This window comes from Microtus oregoni, unplaced genomic scaffold (genome assembly GCF_018167655.1).
Source record: "Microtus oregoni isolate MIOR12 unplaced genomic scaffold, Mior012 000000F_ref0000247, whole genome shotgun sequence".
In the NCBI taxonomy this organism is placed as follows: Eukaryota; Metazoa; Chordata; class Mammalia; order Rodentia; family Cricetidae; genus Microtus; species Microtus oregoni.
In genome coordinates, this window is record NW_024543059.1 from 1,229,523 (window position 1) to 1,243,721 (window position 14,199).

Genomic DNA, 14,199 nt, shown 5'->3' on the forward strand with positions numbered 1-14,199 from the left:
TAAGGTGTCATTTGTTCATGAGGGCAAAGAGAGCAAGGCAAAGGGATTCGCGGGAGGACCTGTCTGTGTGCTAGACCTCACCAGGTACTCTGTCTGCATCTCACTAGGCCCCACACATACCACTAACAGCTCATAGGTAGGTAAACAGATGCCAGAATTGAAAGATTTGTGTCAGGGGCCACTTGCCTCCCCTATCCTAGGACAGCTACCATGTGACAGACACCCTGCAGGACATTCAGGGGAGGGTTCTGCAGGCTGGCCAGCAGACAGATCCCGTCCCCAGGCTTGTCAGGTGAATGGGGGCCATGGGAAGGCTGGGCTCTACCTGCTTGAGAGGAGTCTCAAGGACTTCTGGGTAGAGGCATCTCCAGGCCTGGAAGGACTCTACCAATCCTCCCCTAACCACAGCAGAACAGTAGGCAAACCATGGCCCACAAAACTCTGGCACCCTACAGGCAGCAAAGCAAGGAGAAGCCGGCTGCCCTGCCAATGACCCCACAGTGGCCGGGCCAGCTGGCCTCTAGTCCTGCCAACCTGGGTAACCCCGCCAGCTCTCAATCACGGCTAATGACCATGCTGCCTGCAGCCCAGGCCACCACCCTTCTTCAAGTGACCACAGTGCTCCTGGCCCAGAGATCAGCTAGGCTAAAATCACAGCTGCCTGTCCTCCCACATCCTTGAGCCCTGTACTGTACTGTGACCTCTTCCTTCTGCCAGGGTCACAAAGGACACTGCAGAGGACTGGACACCAAGCAAGACACAGAGGGGCTGACTCGCTGCCAGCAACATACCCTACCAGCCAGGACAGAGCCCAGGACCAGGGTTCAGTCCAGCATGGCCAGACACTGGCCTAGGAAAGAAGGCTTAAGTGTAGGCTCATCACCATAAAACAAATGCTTTCGAGGTACTGGGTGGAGCTGAGGGCATAGAACGGCTCCTAAAAGTTGGCTAAGTCTCCATGCAGTGACAGAGAGGATCAAAGATTTCCCACTGAAATAGATGCAGGCCTGACTCCCTGTTCCCTGATGTTTCACTGAGAGAATTTGGATAAGACAGAGCACCTCTCTGAGCACCAGTCTCTGGGTAAAAACAGACATTCTGCAGGATGACCATGATGGATATTGTATAAAGCGTGTGTCTAGAGTGTGCAGCCCATCCTAAGTGGTGAAGGGTATTACTATTACTAACATCACCATGGTAGAATTATATGTGCATGTGTTTCCTAAACTATAGAATATTATTACTTTTATCAGTATGCTATGACATGTTAAACACTTACAGGCAGCACCCCAGAGGGTTGGATGACGCAGGAACATCTGGGGGTGGAATTTGTGACCCAAATTGTGTTGAAGCAGATAGAAGTGAGCAGAGGAGGGGCAGGCATGTGGCCCAGATGATCCCACAAGAAAAAGGGTAGCTTGGTGCTCACGTGTGGTGTGTTAAACAGTGATGAGCAAGGAACCTGAGGCCCCATTAGCCGCTATGGCTGGCAAAGCCACACCCAAGGCCTGGTCCCCACTTCACAGAGGGGCTCTAAGCAGGGCCTCCACTCCTCTCCCACCCAATTGCTCAGCGCTGGTTCTGAATCACTAACCCATTATTACCGCTCCAGAATCCTCCTCACCCCTCCACCTGCCATGCCATTGCATTCCCTGACACACAGGGGCTGCCCTGTGTGTTCACAGTGAAGCACTTCTTTACTGGCTACCATTGCTGCCCCCTGTTACTTATGTGACCCTACAGTTGGCCATAATGAACTTGAGAAGCGAGTTTCACTATGATAATTTTGCAGAGGGGAGAAAGAGTGGCCATGTATGGTCAGATGCCTTGGCCTCCAGTCTCACCTTGAACAGGTGGCTGGAGCAGGGTTCCCTGAGAACCTCCCTGGCCAGTCTCTCCTATCCTTCCCCCACATCTCTGGAATCTTAGCCCTACAGCTGGAATCTTAGCCCTACAGCTTGATCCTAGCTCAGTGACCTTAATCCTGACTGTTACCTATAGGTACCTGTCCCCCTCCCAACAGTAGAGCGCTGGGAGAGTAATAGGTTCTTCTCGCTTTGTCCTGCTCATCCTTTCTCTTGCACACATGTGTGTGCGTGCATACACACACACACACACACACACACACACACACACACACACACACGTGCACGCTCAGCATAACCCAGGCTGAGGCAATCTGGAGCCTCTGGCCTCTGGTGGGGCGGAAGCCAGGCAAAGCTATTTCCCTAGCCTGCCTCCCAGCGAGGGGAATGATAAATTATTCACTGCGCCCTGCGCTGAGGGAGGCCAGACAATGGGCCAAAGGGAATGGACACCAGCTCCTGCCCCACAGGAAGCCACAGGAAGTGGGTGTGAGGACTGTTAGACTCCAGAGCCCCTAACCAGTCTCCCCAAACAGATTCTAGGAGGTCTTGTAACTCAGGAAAGGTGGCACCGGGAGTCTGGCCTTGCCCAGGGCCCGGTAAAGCCAATCAAAGTCTCCTGGCCTGCAGCAACCACCTGTGTTCTAACCTCAAGCAAGTTTGAGGTTTTTCCAGACTTCCTGGTCAAAACTCCAGTTTCCTTTCTCCACAGGGAAGGAAATGGATGGTTGCGCTGTGTGTATCTCCAGCTCAGTTGCTCAGTTAACCTTGGGGGAAGAGTCATTCCACTCTCACAGAAAAGCAAAGGGCTCAGAGAGAGACAAGACTGCCCCATGGTCAGGACTGGCCACCAGTCACTTAGCCTCCAGTCTGCCACTTAGTCTAAGTAATTTCTACACCGGCTTGGCAGACAATTGATGCTCACATAGTTCCTGCAGCAAACTCACCAGGCCTCGGCCAAAGATTTCACCTCTCTGGGCCTCAGTTTCCCCCACAGGGTAGCCCCAAATGACAAGTCCATACTGGGCACGTTCCACAAACGCCTTAGCACTTACCAGTTGTCTGCAGGATTCTCCCCTTATCCGAGCAGGTAACAGTGTTTAGACCCCACTTCACAGGTGCCACATCAGAAGGAGGCTCCCCGCAGCCCCCTGCTCTGCCTCACCCGCGAGCCTGTTTCCCTCATGTTCCTTCCAGCACATGGTGAGATGAGATCACAGGTGTGAAATTAGTTCATCAAAGGAGAAGCTCTGTTTAGATGCAAGGATTATTCTGAGGATTTGGGTCCTCAGGCAGAGGCGGGGGAGGGGGAATCCCAAACCCCTTCTTTTCCTTCTAGGCTCCCTGAACCCCTCCAATCCCAGGAACAGGCTTTAAGACCCTGCTCCATCTCCCAGGGGCTTTCCAAGGTAATTTCCCCAGACTCCAGGGAGCCCAACGCAACAAAGGTTAAGCAGTCCCAGCCAAGGCCACAGTGCCCAGACCAAGGCCAAATGCCTCCCCCCTCCCCACCCAGAACAGGGCCCACAGAGTCTGTACCAAATATTCTATCACAACAGCCCTCTCCTACACAGATCCAGAGGCAGTGAGAGGAACTTCTGCCTGGGAATCGAGACACCTGGACTGTGGCCCCAGACCTGGCAGTCCTAACCATAAGACCTGGAGAAGTTTTTTCCTGGGCCGGAAGGGCCTTGCAGGTTCATCTGCAGCAACAGAGACCCGAGGCCAAGCCTTGATCTGAGCCTCAGTCCAATCACACATGCTCACTGCAGCCTCATACATGGTCACCCCAACCTCATAGCAGGGGTGAGGAAACTCAGCCACAAACCCCAAAGGTCTGAGAAGGGAAGAAGAGAGGACCCTTGATGGATGTTTGGAAATCTTTTTCAGGTCATCTTCTGGTTCAACCACTCACTGGCTTCAGGGACTGGGGCAACCCTGCTCCCCCCTCCCTAAGTCTTCAGTGTCCCCATTAATAATGTCAAGAAGGGAAGGCGGGTGAGTTCTGAGGGACCTACAACTCCAACTTCCACACGGCCGTGGCTTGGGAACCAACATGGTGAGTCCCTAAAAGATCAGCAACTTGGAGACCCTGGCTCTGGGAGGCCGGTTGTTACTCCAACCTGCACCCCAGGAAGAGACCTTTCAGAACTGGGAAGCTTCCCACCTCGATGCTGGGTCACTTTCCCCGGGAGGTGGCATGTCTATAATCCAAGAGTCGCTGGTAAGGAGAAGTACCTCTTCAGTTTCATGATCAGTGCTAGGATTTTAGATGTCCCTGTGGCCCCCACCTTAACAATCTCTGGCTTGCAAGCTACCTATTTCCTTTCTTCTCTCCTCCCTCTTTGCTCTTTAAGCTAGCTCTCTTCATCTTCTCTATTCTCCCCAGCCTAATCCTCCGCACCGAAAGCAGAGGTTCTCAACCCAGTCACGCCTCAGTTTCCCCCTAGGTCCGCGCCCATAGCAATCACAATAGCTTTTATCTCAGGGAGGGGTCGCACGGAGCTTTGGCTAAGGCACGCTTTGTGCAAGGGCGGGGCTCGGACCTGCACACAATGGGCACTCAATAAGTGCAGGTTTCACTCTACTATCTTTTGCGCGCCCTCTCCTAAATAGTTGACTCTCTGCGAGTGTCCCCTCCACGCCCTCCACTGACCCGGGCCCTGCCTCTAGGCTCCCGGGACCGCTCCCGCCGCGCATCCGGGGCTCTCACCTGCAACCTCAGCTTGCTGGAGAGTAGGGCAGAAGAAGCCCCTGTGTTCTCTTTGGTGCAGGCACCCCAAGTCCTTAGCCCAGGGCAGAGGAAGGTGGCAGCTTCGGCTCGCAGCACTAGACCAGGGATTCAGTCTGACTGTCCTGCCTGCTTGGGACCCCTCACGGTGCGCTGGACCCGGGCGACGCCGGTATAGTTTCAAGTCCGGCAGTCCGGTCCAAGGCAGCTGAAGGTCTGTGTTCTCGCGGAGCCAGAGACCGGTGGGCGTCCCAGCTCCTGTACACTCAGGTCCGGGAGCGGGGCCACCTTGCGCCGACCGGGGGCGGAGGGAACACGGGTGGAGAAGGGTCGGTATGATGGGGCCGGGCGCGTCCCGCCTCGGAGCTCCGGATCAAGCAGCTGCAGACCACCGAGCTGGCAAAGTCCAGGCGCGGAACGCCGAGCTCGGACCGGCAGGGCAGGGCAAGGCAGGCGGGGCGCCAGCGGCCGGAGCACGGCGAAGTCTGCCCAGGTCCCAACACGGCTCGCTCTGCAAATCTGGGCGGACCTAGCCCGGCAGCGGACTCTGGATCTCCGTGCCGCTGCTCCACTTCCTCCTCTTACCCGCTTAGCGCTCGCCGCTTGCTCAGCCCGGCGCCGCAGCCTCTGCCACCGCCGCTGTCACACTAGCCGCCCACCCCCACCCGAGCTGCAGACCGAGCCGAGCCGAGCCGAGCCGAGCTCCGCCGAGACAGCGCCCGAGCGCCCGCGAGCCTGGCTCCGCCCTCAGAGGCTGGGGCCAGAAGAGCCCCCGCCCCTAGCCGGGCCGCGGGCAAAGGCGGGACAAATGGGACTCTGCTAGGCGGGTCCCCGCGCGGTTGGGCAGCGCGAGCCAATGGAAGCGTGGAAAGAGGGCGGAACTCTGTTGAACGTAGACTGGTGCGGCTGGAGGAGGACAATGAATGTAGTGGGCAGCTTGGGAGCGGGCCGCCTTTGGGGACCAGGATGGAGGGAGAAGCGCAGGGGCCTGGGTTGACGGCGACCCGGGAGAGCAAGGCACGGAGGAGGCGAGGTTGGAGCTGGGATGTCCCTGGGTGGTAGAGCCCGGGGCGTGGCGTGATGCTGCTGGTCTCTGGCTCCCCCTAGTAGGGCTCCTTGCACGAAGCTGCATTTGAAAGCAGTGAAAGGTTCAAATTTTAGGAAGCGATGCAAAAGAAGTTTTTAAAAATAAAGAACAGGTCCGTTTCCCACACTTCCCCTTTCTCATCGTCCGGCGACTCAGGGAGGAGCGTCGTTATTAGTTTCAAAAATAAAAGCGTAGGTGTGTGAGGACAATTCACCTCGAATCGTGACGTCTGTCGCCTGTGCACCGGCTTCCCCACCCTGCCCCTGTCTTTGAGGCTTCAGTGTCCTGTGCTGGGCACTGAGCAGGCGGGAAGGGTTTGATATATGAATGAATGTTTCGAGTGGGCGCGGGCGGGGCCTATGTCACTAATTGGCCTGGGGAGCCGTAGCATGAGGCTGCACATCACAGCTTCGTCTGTAAGCCTCACACCAATCTTATGCATGGAGTCCCAAGTCACTGCTGCGAACCAAGATTGAAGAGACCACGTGATGTTCCCCAGATTCCCGTTGCTGGTCTACGAGTCTACCCGTCCTCTGTCTCTGTGTGACATTCCTGGGCTAGACCTGCTCTGAAAGGCGGCTTTAGCCTCCACTGGTGACGCTCATTCAGTTCAAGGTCGTCCTCAGCTACTTAGAGAATTCAAAACCAGTGTGGGCTGAATGAGACTTTGTCTCACAAATCATAATAATAACAACTGATAAATAAGCCAAAGATGCTGCAGCTTGACAGGGAAGTGAGCGAGGAACCAGAAGGGCAGTGGACTTAGAAGATGGGGGGGATGGCATTCCTGACAGAGATCACCTTTGGGGATCTCTGCCTTGTATTTAGTTACTGCTTCCCCCAGCAGGTGACAGGCATGCTGAAGTCAAAAAGAGTTAGCAAGGTTAATAGGAATATGTGCTCCTGGGGGAATCCTGGCGGCAGGAGGAAGAGTCAGTGTTGGGGACTACAGAGAGGCGGGTAATGGGGAATTCAGATTTAGCCAAAGAACCAAATATTTCTTTGGCTCCTCCTGAGTCAGCCAGATGATGCTGAAGGTTAAGCCAGGGGAGCCTGGAATGGGCTTTGTGTAAGGAGAGCCACGAGAAGTTTTGACACGATCACGATGGATTGTAGGATTTTCTGTAGGAAAACAAGTGTCCTTAGAACACATAGCCCGAGAGATGAGTGTCACAGGGCCTGCCTGAAGACTAAAGATGCCTGTGTCGAACTTGGTGATATTGGTGCTACGATGCCTTCCCATTGTGCCAGGAACCTTCTTCAGGTTTGAACTGGCAGCACCATCAAGCCCTGCACTCCTAGCCTGCTACTGTAGCCCTTCTGTTTCCACCTATACCAACTGCCCCGTCTTTCCTCCTCTCTTCTCTGCCTCTATATCACACCTCTCTCAGACTGAACAAGTGAGGTGTACTGTCTCCACACAGTTCCTCCAAGCGACTGCTCTTAGGGTCCTCCTAGGCTGTCGTGCACCCTACCTTGGGTTTATTCTGACTTCCCTGTAGGATGAAGGTGAGAGTTCAAGGCCCAGTGCTCACTCGTTTTCTTTGCTACTGTCTCAGATTCTAGCCTGTCACACAATAATTGAGTAACATATGTCACCCTCTCTAAGATGCCTTCCTGAACTCTGAGGCAGCCTTTGGTCTGGTTCACTTGCCCGGAAGATTCTTTAGGCATGTCCGTGCCTCGGTCCCCCCACTCCTCATAGCTGGGAGCTACTCTGTGGATGTACGGCCCCGCCCACATGGCCCCTCTGATGTCTGGTGGCCCTTGAGAGACCTCCACATAAAGAAATGAATGAATGAGGGTCTCAGAGTAGAGCTGTCTGGCTGCCCCTGTTGGAGCAGCCTGGGGGGGGGGGGGCGTCAGATGAACAGAATGTCAAAAAGAAAAAAGCCTTTCAGAACATAGCCTCCCTGGGTGACTCCAGAGGTCCTCTCAAGGTCACCAAGCGGTAACCAGCACTGAGGTCTCAAACACCCACATCTGCCCCCTGGCTGCCCCTCTGAAGGAGACAGATTCTTCTGCTCTGGGGCACTCTGGCCTTTTGTGGCTAGGGAAGCCACAGTTTGACAGTGGTATGATTGGTAATGGTTTGTCTGGGAGGATGTCAGTGCGTGGACCGGCTTGGAATCCACGCCTGGAGGCTGACAGGAAACAGTAGCCTTTCTGTGAGCCCCGCTGCTCCTGAGGACCTTGTGCCTCTAGCCGGAGAGACTCGCAGGAGCTCTGCAGGGTACGTGTTTCGGGCACTCTGTGTTCTCATCCCAGATGGACACTCTGCTCGCAGGCTGACAGTTATCATTCACTTTGCATTCTTTTCTAAATAGGCCACCTTGTTGTATAATGCTTCTCCACTACATAACCTCTGTGTGTGATGAGCAGGCACAGTGCTTGGTGGCAGCGGGAGGGCCGAGGCTCAGCAGGCAGTGGTGACCTTACCTTCATGCAGCTCTCTGTTCAGAGGGGTCAGTGGTCTTGACCGAGCACACTGCACATGCAGGTTCTTGAGAGTTCCCTCCTTGGTCTCCGGTTCCACCAGCCCATAGTCCCTGTGTGTTTCCCTTCCCACAAGGGGAATGAATGTCCCATTGCTTAAAACAGCGTACAGGCTGGTTTCTCTAAGAAGCCTCCCCAGTTCTTCCAGTGGACAGCACTGTCTTACTCTGGGCACCATCTCTGTGAAGGCTCTTGCCCCTCTCTTGAAATGCATGCCCATGGATCAGGGTTGGTGGTAAGCCAGTTTCTCTACCCAATTCTGAGCTTCTAAGGACAAGAGATGGAACCTGATTGCCCCCCTGCCCTGAGATAGTGTGTTTTATTTTCTCACTCTACTCCCCAGTGTTTCCTAAACTAGACCAAATCCTATGCCTCATATTGGACACCCAGGCTGGGACAGGGACACCCTCTTGGTCCAGGGCTATCTACATGGATCTGTGTGTTGAGTTCTCTGTGAACACGATTGCCTACTTAGCTGACTGGGGCAACAGCATCACTACAGGGAGATCATGAGAGCTGGGTCCCAGTAATGGTTAATATTGTCAACCTGACTAGATCCATAATCACCTGGGACACAAGCCTCTGGGGCATGCCTGTGAGCAATTTCTCCATTGGATTAAAGTGGGTAGCCCTACCCTATCCTGTAAGCTGGAGTGAAAGTTTGAATATAATGAAAGGGGCAGGCCAAGGACCCCCCTCCATCACTCTTTGTCCTGACTGTCACTGAATGTGACCAGCTGTCCGCAGGACCCAGAATCCGTGACTTCCCTGCCGTGATAAATCGAGCCCTCACAGGATGAGCTGAAGTTAAGTTGCCTTTGTAAGTAGGGTGTTTTGTCACCGCAACTAAAGCAAGAAGCATGCCGTTCCTAAGGCTTTGTGGATAACTCAAGACACTCAGGGGACTCCGGTCACAGAGACATCAACGCAGGAACTGCCGTGTTGGGTGAGAAAGTCCATCCATTTGTGGAGCAGGACTGAGGGCAGGAGGAGAAACTGAGGCTGCATAGCGGGAGCGGTTTTATCTAGAGCCACTCTGGAGCCACATGGCCCAGTCTGGAATAATGACTGCCTGTGTTAGCTCTGTGATCTCTCTGTGCCTTGGCTTCCTCATCTGTAAGGTGGGAGATGACACATAGGATGTTTTGAGGGATCAGGTGAGTTAGTTTTTCCTATCCATTTGGGTTATGTTGATAAGTGATGAACCCCACATAGGCACCTGATGGATTAAATGAAGATGGAGGGGCTGGTGGGCTTTGGTATGCCAAGGTTAACTGTGGGCTCCATCCTGAGGAAGCTTCACTCTGAATAGTCCCTGTTTCTTCACCTACACACAGCATGGGGCCTCTGAAGACTCCAGGCTGCTGACCCTTCACGTCCCTAGCTTTCCACGTCTCCTGTGGCCCAGCAGCTACAATCTGTATAAACCAGGACTGTAGAAGCTAAGCCCATACACCAAGAAACCTTTATGGTCCCATTTATTGAAGATGGGTCAGGGAGGCTGTGGAGGGTCCAGGACACCATGGCCTTGTAAGAATCTGCACCCTGTTCCCAGCCTCAAATTTCTGAGACCAGAGTAGAAGTAAACAAACATGTCCTGCTGAAAGCATGGGTTTGAATGAGAACTGGTCCCACAGGCTCATAAATTTGAATGCTGGGGTTGTAGTTGGTGAAAATGTTTGAGAAAGATTAGGAGGTATGGCCTTGTTGGAGGGGGTGTGCCCCTGGGGTGGGTTATAAGGTTTCAAAAGCTCATGCCAGGCCCAGTCTAGCACACTCTCTGCCAGCAACTTTGCAGATCAGATGTGAGCTCTCAGCTACTGCTCCAGCGCCATGCCTGCATGCTTTCATGCTTCCTATCCTGGACTTACCCTCTGAAATTGTACACAGACTCCCATGCTTTCCTTTATAAGTTTCCTTGGTCATGGTGTCTCTTCACAGCAGAAGAAAAGTGACTAAGACAGGAGGGTCCCAGGATGAAACAATTCTGTGCATATCTGGGGATGATGGGAGAGCAGGATGTGGGTAAAGATGAAGGAACAAGCAGGAGCATCCTCAGTGACAGGCCAGCCCTCCCTAGGGCAGCGACAAAGGACTACATGTCAGGGTAGAGCCACTGGTAAGGGAATGTGCCTTGGAGCTGGGGAGGAGGTAACTCAAGAATGGAGAACCACAGAGGGCTCAAGGACCAGGGAAGAAGGAATGTGTGGCCCCTTGGGGCCCCAGAGTCAGGTGGCTTTGGTAAGTCTGGGTCAGGTTAGTGAAGGGTGTTACTTAGCTCTCTCTTCTCCTGGATTCCTGAACACACTACCTGGAGAAGTTAAAGCTCTTCTGTTTCTGCCTGTAATCCCAGCACTCGGGAGGCAGAGGCAGGAGGATCTCTGTGAGTTCGAGGCCAGCCTGGTCTACAAAGGGAGTTCCAGGACAGGCTCCAAAGCTACAGAGAAACCCTGTCTCAAAAAACCAAAAAAAAAAAAAAAGCTCTTCTGTTTCTCTCTCTGACTGTAATCCTGCCTGTCTTTCAAGCCCAGGTATCCCGACTCCATACTGCCTGAACCTTCACTAGCACCCTAGACTGCTCTTCAGAACCAGTGTTACTTTGTCCCCATTGCTCTCAATTGCAGGGCTGTTAACCTCTAGACCATGGACTCCTTGTCAGATGTACTTCAGTGTCCTCAGAGTAGGGCATAGGTTACCCTCAGCAGGTGTGTATACTTGACTCTTCTGTAGACTGCAAGAGCCCGCATTTGGCTGCCTATGTCGCCCTCTGCTGCTTGATGCTGGTTACTGCAATAATATAAGCTAAGGAACCAGTTCGTGAATCATGGTTTCAGGACCTCTTTCACACCTAAAACGCTGGAGAAACCCAATGAACCATGGTGATTGGATTTATATATACTGAAGTTTATATTACTATAAATTAAAATGTGCAAATTTTAATTTTCTGTCATTTCAGATCAAGCTTAGTTGTCAGTATAACAACATACTTTAGGGAAGGTAACTATATTCTCCCAAATAGAAAAGACTGTGAGGGCTAACGAGATAAGGTCAATGAATAAAGTGCTTGCCGCTAAGCTTTCCAGCCTGACTTCAATTCTCAGGACCCACGTGGTGGAGGAAGAGAAGTGTTTCCAGAGAGTTGACCTCTGACTGCCACATGTACGCGGTAGCACACATGTACCCCAGACACGTGCACAGAACAATAAATGCAAAAAAAAAAAAAATCCAGCAACTCACTGAGAGTGCAAACACACACACAACAGGAGAGCCTTTAGCACGTTTCCATCGTGTTGTTCACCTTAGGCAAAGGGTGAGAGCAAGCCGGGTGAACAGGTAAGGAAAGGGGGAGCATGCGCAATGCAGCCTTCTTCAGCCTTAAAAGAGAAGGGAATTCTACCATAATGCTACAGTGTGGATCAACCGTGAGATTACCAGAGTGAGCGAAATGAGCCAGACACAGAAGGACAGAGGATTCTTCCTGCATGAGGCACCCAGAGCAGGAAGCACAGGCAAGAACAGCAGTGCCCAAGGGTTCAGGGAGCAAGGTGGGAACTTGCTATCTAATGGGCACAGAGCTTCAGTTTAGCAAGATGGGAGCATTCCAGAAATAAATGATGATGATGTAGCCCAGTGTGCGTGTACTTTACATGAGAGCACCTGGCCTTGTAAAGTGTCTAAACCAGACCTAGTACACAACACACACTCCAGACAGCGCAGGGGTATCTGCAAGGCTTGAGCTCTTTTGAAAATTGTTCTCTGGAGAGATGGCTCAGTGGTTAAGAGCATTGCTGGCTTTCTCTTCCAAAGGTCTTGAGTTCAATTCCCAGCAACCACATGGAGGCTCACAACCATCTGTAATGAGGTCTGGTGCCCTCTTCTGGCCTGCAGGCATACACTCAGGCAGAATATTGTATACATAATAAATAAAAAATATTTTTTAAAAATCGTTCTTCTCTTATTTTTATCTCTGTGTGTATTTGTGCCTGAGCATGTACACGCCATGGCACTCATGTGGGGTCAGAGGAATCAATTCTCTCCCTTCACCATGTAAGCTCAAGGATCAAACTCACATAGTCAGCCTTGGTAGCAGACACCTTTACCTGCTGAGCCATATGACCATCCCTCAGATTCTTTTCATAATGCCATGAAAGCCTCATGTAAAAAGAGAGATGGCCATGCATCTCTCCATCTATCCATCCATCCATCCATCTACTAGCTATCCATCCATCTATCCATCTATCTATCTACCATCTATCTATCTATCTATCTATCTCTATCCATCCATCCATCTATCCATCTATTTATCTATCATCTATCTCTCTACCTCTCTTTATCTATCTACTTACCTACATATATATGCATGTGTATAAACACAAGAGCACACACATACACACACATAAACCGACTCCTGTCTGTTGCCATGAAGGAATCTGGAGCCTTGCACAAACCAAACCCCTGCTCAACCAATGAGCCACTTGCAGTCCTCAGGGATCATTTGCATATTGTGTGTGACAGCACGGGAAGGTCAGAAAACACTTTTGCCACAGAGGCAAGGCTATGACAACTGTGTTCAAGGAATGTGATGTGCAGTGGTTTAACGTGTGAGCTGAACTGGTCACCCTTTTCACAGGGCATCATCACCACTGTGAGAGCAGAGATGGGGGGTTCCATGTGTTAACTGTAGAGAAGGGACAGGGGGTCAGATCACAGTGAGAGCAGAGATGGGGGGGTTCCATGTGTTAACTGTAGAGAAGGGACAGGGGGTCAGGTCACAGTGAGAGCAGAGATGGGGGGTTCCATGTGTTAACTGTAGAGAAGGGACAGGGGGGTCAGGTCACAGTGAGAGCAGGGATGGAGGGTCAGTGTGTTAACTGTAGAGAAGGGACAGGGGGTCAGATCACGGTGAGAGCAAGGATGAGGGGGCCAGATCCTTGGGTGTCTTTCAGAATCAAAAATGTAGGATTAAGGAAATCAGTGTGCTTGTGGAGGGCAGAGAAGGCCCTCAGGAGTCGCTCCTCAGAAACCATCCACCTTGTCTTTCCAGACAGGGTCTCTCACTGGCCCGAGTTCACCAGATAGGCTAGACACCATGGCTGGCCAACGAGTCCCAGGGACCCACCTGTCTCCACCTCTCTGGCTCTGTGATTATAGCATGAGAAACCCTGGAATCAAACTTAGGTCTGCATGCTTGTAAAGCTAACATTTTATTGACTGAGTTATCTCCCCAGTCCCAGGATTATGTGATGAATTAAAAAAAAAAATCCTTCAGTAGGCTGTGGAAAAAAGGAGGACCCAAAGGCATCAGCTGATGCAAGAGGAAGACGAGGAAAGCCAGAACTCACATTTGGACATGCTCATTTCCAGATGACCGATGACCTCTAGATAGCACAGAAAAAAAAAATTGGGTCTACCATTGGACAAACAAGTCTAGGGTGAAGGAGAGTTCTTAAAACCTGGGTGTTCCAGGAGTAGAGAAATGTAACCAGTTGGAACTGGCAAGGCAATATTGGCTGCCAGAGAAGACATGGGAGCAAGCTACAGGAGGAGCCCAGGGTCAGGGCAGAGGAGAGCAGGCAGCAGAAGTCCAGGAGCCTCAAGGAGGTTAAAGATCAAGTGAGGATGAACCAGAGACGGGGGAGAAAGGGTAGCCTGAAAGGAACGACCAGAGAGGGGGTTGGCCAGGAGCCGGTGCACAGGACAAGCCTGGAGGGTCCCCTCACCCCTGCATCTGGAGCCTCGGCTACCTCTTGAACCTAGGAATGAGTGTTCAGTGGAAAGACATGGATCAACCTTGGCTGCCACAGGGGTAAGAGGAAGAGGAGAGAACCAGAGATGGGGATATAAACCCCTCTTCAGAGAGGATTGGATATAGGGCACTGGTTCTCAACTGTAGGTTGTGACCCTTTGCCAAACCTCTATCTCCAAAATATTTACAATCTGATTCATAACAGTAGCAAAGTAGCAGTTATGAAGTAGCAACAGAAATAATTTTGTGGGGCGGAGGTCACCACAACATGAGG

General features: G+C 52.2%; 1 protein-coding gene across 6 annotated transcripts in view; it reads right to left on the reverse strand.

Annotated features, from left to right (window-relative positions):
• Positions 1-5,318, reverse strand: part of LOC121452800 (glycerophosphodiester phosphodiesterase domain-containing protein 5) — a 77,506-nt gene extending 72,188 nt beyond the window's left edge. For 3 of the 6 annotated variants that reach the window (XM_041659122.1, XM_041659092.1, XM_041659067.1), the window contains exon 1: positions 4,579-5,317. The gene's annotated coding sequence lies outside the window, so the exon portion shown is untranslated. Of the gene's footprint in view, positions 1-2,920; positions 3,110-4,578 lie in introns of those variants that run through there. The other 3 variants (XM_041659083.1, XM_041659112.1, XM_041659131.1) reach the window with 3 other exon arrangements.
• Between the last annotated feature and the right edge of the window lie 8,881 nt (positions 5,319-14,199).